This window comes from Meriones unguiculatus, assembly GCF_030254825.1.
Source record: "Meriones unguiculatus strain TT.TT164.6M chromosome 13 unlocalized genomic scaffold, Bangor_MerUng_6.1 Chr13_unordered_Scaffold_34, whole genome shotgun sequence".
NCBI lineage: Eukaryota > Metazoa > Chordata > Mammalia > Rodentia > Muridae > Meriones > Meriones unguiculatus.
This window is the reverse complement of record NW_026843646.1, coordinates 3,563,855-3,569,365: the sequence shown is the minus strand read 5'-3', so window position 1 is coordinate 3,569,365 and position 5,511 is coordinate 3,563,855. Positions and strand designations below refer to the sequence as shown.

At 35.3% G+C, this 5,511-nt stretch overlaps 1 long non-coding RNA gene across 1 annotated transcript; it reads left to right on the top strand.

The window, feature by feature from the left end:
* The first annotated feature begins 869 nt into the window (after positions 1–869).
* Positions 870–5,108, top strand: LOC132650880 (uncharacterized). The gene is made up of 4 exons (XR_009588953.1): positions 870–1,004; positions 1,197–1,257; positions 2,854–2,945; positions 4,907–5,108. It is a non-coding gene; the product is annotated as an uncharacterized LOC132650880 (long non-coding RNA).
* The last annotated feature ends 403 nt before the right edge of the window (positions 5,109–5,511 follow it).

Sequence of the window (5,511 nt, the reverse complement as noted above, 5' to 3'; positions counted from 1 at the left end):
CTGACAAATGTAAGCTCAAAATGCAGAGTCCTTTTGATTTGCATTTCCTTGATGACTAAGGACAACGAACATATCTTTAAGTGGGTCTCAGCCATTAGCACTGCCTCTGTTGAGGGTTGTCTGTTTAGTTCTTTATGCCATGATTTAATTGGGTTATTTGGTTTGTTGGTGTCTAATTTCTTCAATTCTTTATTTTAGATATTATCCTTCAGTCAGAGATAAGGTTGGTGAAGGTCCTCTCCCAGTCCATATGCTATCATTTGTTCTATTGATGGAGTTGTTTACCTTCCAGGTGATTTTCATCTTCATGTGTCCCTTTGTTAATTGTTGATCTTATTGTCTGAGCTGTTGGTGTAGTGTTCACAGAGGTGTCTCTATGTTTTTTATTTGGTTGATTAATTTTTACAGAATATACAGGTTTTTATTACATACCCCTGACTGTCCTGGAACTTACTGGATAGATCAGGCTAGCATCCAGCTCTATGAAATACTCCTGGGCCTGTCTCCTGAGTGTTCTTGGAATAAAAGACTTGAGAAAATACACCTAGCTTGTCCATTGTTATTTTAGTTAGGGATTGTTCATACTATTTATCTGATATGTGCTCATTACTGTTAGTGTTTACTCTCTCTCTCTATGTCTGTGAATTGGCATTTCTCTTGCAAGGCTATATCCTCCTGAAAGGATGCAGAAATTAGAGAGGTGAACCTCACTATTCAGTTTCCTCCTAAAAAGATTTCATGATTACATTAGAACCTGTGTATCAGAAAATAGGAAGAAACACCAGAATTCAATGAAAATATTATAAACGAAGTATACATTTCCAGTATACTTTGTCCGTTTCATGCTTTCTGTTGTACACATGTGTGAATATTTTAGAATGCATTGACCTACAATGATGTGCATGTGAACTTCACTCGAGAAGAGTGGGCTTTGCTGGATCCTTCCCAGAGGAATCTTTACCAAGATGTGATGCTGGAGACCTACAGGAATCTCACTGCTATAGGTATGAGAGTGAATAATCTTTACTTTTTAAAATGAGGGAGGAACTCTTTATTTATTATTGATGTACTTCTGTAATTTCACTTGCCCATGGGGAAGACTAAAATGAATGGTTCTTTGATTGATCATAGATTATGACCTAAATTTTGCCTTATTTCCAATAATAAAACCTACATTTTCTGGTATTGTATTTTAGGCTACAGTTGGGAAGATCATAATATTGAAAAGCATTGTCAGAGTTCTAGAAGACATATAAGGTAATTTTCATATGTAAGCTGATATGAATATGGTTCTGAGAAAATGTTAATGTGTCTTGGAAATTTGAAAGAAAAGGGACAGTGTAAATTTAAGTATATTTACTGATGATTACTAACTTGTTACTAAACTATTTACCTCCATGTTAGGTATTTGATGTGTGTTTGCAAGGCACTCCTCTAAGAATGCAAGGAAACCATACCTCATGCAAGATCAACATTTAAATCATAGCCTTGTTAGTGCTATGAGGTGGAGCTGCATTTCTTTAGTTTCCTACAACTCAGATATTGCTAAAGGTATTCACAGTAAATAGTTGCTGAAAGTATGTAGAAAACATTATACTAAAGTAGTCCATAGTAAAGCTGGGGTTACTCATACACTTGTAATAATGTTGCTAAGCTTTGTGAGAAGGACAGATTTTTAGTCAGGAATGTTGTTGTGGAAAAACCATAATCCCTGTAGCACATATCTATAATGAACAAAAATCAAATGTGTGAATGCAACGTGAAACCATGTCATTTATTATTCTTCTTTTAATAGGGATATCATATATCACAATGAATACAAGTCATAGATATATTGAAAGAAACAATATACCACTCAAAACAACTAAAATAAATAGTAGTCCCCATTATGAGTAGATATTTAAATGGGGATACCTATTATGCTTTATGTGGACTATTCAGAGATGCAAGCAGTATAAATAATGACACAGAGACTATTTTATATTTTAAAGCTTAGGCAATTTAACTGGTTGGATTCTGAAACCTCTTTTTCCCTAACACAAATAAACCTAATACAGTGTCCTGCTGCATGGGCAGCACTACCTCTTTGTTCATCTTCATGTCTATCTCTTAACCCCTCTGTCCTGCTGGTGAATCGCCTGTCATTTGCTTTCTTCTTTCCAGCAAACCTCTCTCACTCAGAAGTTCTGCCCTCCATTTTGTGCCCTGCTATCAGTTGTCAGCTCTTTATTATTTCCAATGTAAGGAAGGACAAATGTTTACAAAATATAGGGCAGGTGATGGACCATAAAAAGAGAATTATGCAATCTGCTCAGCACTTAGCTTTCTGCTGTCTCAGCAATCAGCATTCCAATACACAGACACACTTTCACATAATATTACAACAACATCAATTAACTGGTTATTCAACTTCATTAGGAATTTTCACAAAAATCACACTTCAGAAAATGTAGTTTTAGGAATATATAAATTATTCTGTTTCTCACAGTTAACTTTGGCAATTTACCATGGTGTGCAGTATAGGGAAATTTATTAACCCAATCAGTGAGTTAAAACTCTGAGGTATTGCAGTTTTGTACAAATATGTGGCAAAACACCTTAAAGAATAAAGTAAGAAAGTATAGTATAAATGTGAGCAAGGTGACAAATATTTTCACCATCACAGGTATTTTCAAATATGCAAAACACCCCCTAGAGAAGGAGAAAACCGTGAATGTGAAAATAATGATGAAAACTAAGATGTAATTCCTATTTATCTTTACACCAAATTGTAAAATTAAGTGACATGGACAATTAGATTCATCAGTGTAATGAATGTGGTAAAGTTTTCATATGTATCAATTATCTTTGCAGGTATGAAAATACTCATAGTGGAGACAAACCCCCTGAAGATACTCAATATGGTGAAGTCTTTACACATCACAGGAGTCCCCACACATATGAAAGTAAGCATATTCGTGAGGACCACTATGAATCAAACCAATATGGTAACGCTTTTGCACATAACAGTCATCTCCTAAGACATAAAAGGACACATATAGCAGAGATATCTGAGGAATGTAACCAATGTGGCAAAGCCTTTGCAGGTAACAGTACTCTTATAATACATAAAAAAGCTCACACTGGGGAGAAACGTTATGAAAGTAACCCATGTGGTAAAGCCTTGGCAAATAATGGTTATCTCCTAAGACATAGAACTCACAATGGAGAAAAACCCTATGAATGTAACCAGTGTGGTAAAGCCTTTGCATACAACAATGGTCTCCTAATACATAAAAGAACTCACACTGGCGAAAAACCTTATGAATGTAACCAATGTGATAAAGCCTTTGCACAGAGGTGTACACTCCTATTACATAACAGAACTCACACGGGAGAGAAACCCTATGAATGTAACCACTGTGGTAAAGCCTTTGCAAACAGGTATATTCTCCTAGTACATAACAGAACTCACACTAGTGAAAAACCTTATAAATGTAACCAGTGTGTTAAAGCCTTTTCATCTAAACAAAAGCTCCTACTACATAAAAGAATTCACACTGGAGAGAAACCCTATGAATGTAACCAGTGTGGTAAAACCTTTGCATCCAACTACGTTCTCCTAATACATAAAAGAGTTCACACAGGAGAGAAACGTTATCAATGTAACCAATGTGGTAAAGCCTTTTCGCAGAACAGTCATCTCCTAAGACATAAAAGAACTCACACTGGAGAAAAACCTTATGACTGTAACCAATGTGATAACCAATGTGATAAAGCCTTTGCATCTAACACTGAACTCCTAATACATAAAAGAACTCACACAGGAGAAAAACGTTATGAATGTAACCAATGTGATAAAGCCTTTGCATGTAACAGTAATCTCTTAAGACATAAAAGAAATCACACTGAAGAAAAACCCTATGAATGTAACCAATGTGGTAAAGCCTTTGCATGTAACAGTGATTTCATAAGACATAAAGGAACTCACACTGGAGAAAAACCTTATGAATGTATCCAATGTGGTAAAACCTTTGCACAGAGGTATACTCTCCTAGTACATAACAGAACTCACACTGGAGAAAAACCCTATGAATGTAACCAATGTGATAAAGCATTTGCACAGAACAGTAGTCGCCAAATACATAAACGAACTCACACGGGAGAGAAACCTTATGAATGCAACGAATGTAGTAAAGCCTTTGCATGTAACAGTGTTCTCCTAAGACATAAAAGAACTCACACTGGAGAGAAACCTTATGAATGTAACCAATGTGGTAAAGCCTTTGCATATAACAGTGTTCTCCTAAGACATAAAAGAACTCACACTGGAGAGAAACCTTATGAATGCAATGAATGTCGTAAAGCCTTTGCACAGAACAGTCATCTGGTAGTACATAAAAAAATTCACACTGGAGAGAAATCTTATGAATGTACCCAAAGTGATAAAGTCTATGCATTTCAGAGTAGTCTATAAAGTCTATGCATTTCAGAGTAGTCTCTGAAGACAAAAAGAACACATCCTGGAGAAAAACCTTATGAATGTAAGCCGTGTGGAATCACCTTTTTACAACAGTCTCATAATAAAGTCTTTTCATGTAAGAGTCATCTTGAACAAGAACACTTATTGGACTGAAACCCTATAAATGTAACCAACGTGTGAAAAACTTTTCATGCCATAATAATCTCCATCTACATAGAAGAATGCACACTGGAGAGAAACATTACAAATGTAACCAATGTGATAGAGCATTTTGACATAATAGTAATCTCCCATGACATAAAAAAGACATACTGGAGAGAAACCATATGAATGTAAGCAATGTGGTAGGCTTTGCATGTAACAGTCATCTCCTAATACATAAAAGAGCTCACACTTGAGAGAAACCTTATTAATGTAACCTATGTGGTAACATACTTTCTCCAGCAGGGATACATTTCATAAACATTCCCAAATGATACCACCAACTGAGAAGGATTCATTTCTCTGACTTCAAATGTACGTGTTTGATTTCTGTTACATGAAAGAATTCATGATGAAGAAAACATTTATAGATAAGCCTGTAGTTGCCTCAACACCTGAGTTCAGTAATGAATGCTTATATAAGTAAAACATTCATGAGTAAACATATTTAAGAATTAGTTTTCATTTCCATTATGTGATAACAGTTTGTCTTTGTGTTTTTGATGTGCCTGTCCTTTCTAGTTTCCATGAAGACCAGACCTTATCGTCTGGTCTTTCTGAGACCAGATCTTCTCATACCAGAAATTCTAGAAAGTTGTCAAAAACCTTACCTAGGTCCTGGGAATGAACTTGTCTTAACTGCAAAGCCATGTCTCTAGTACTGTAAATATCTTATATTATCGTGATGTCAGGAAGTAGAAAAGAATTCATAGGAGAGCAACCCTATTTGTACAAAGGAGTTGATTACTTTGTACATAATAAATGTATCCATTTTCAAGAAAAGAACCTTTTTTTGTATCTGTTTTTATCATAGCCTTGGAGGAAGTAAATTATTTACCATGTTCCCT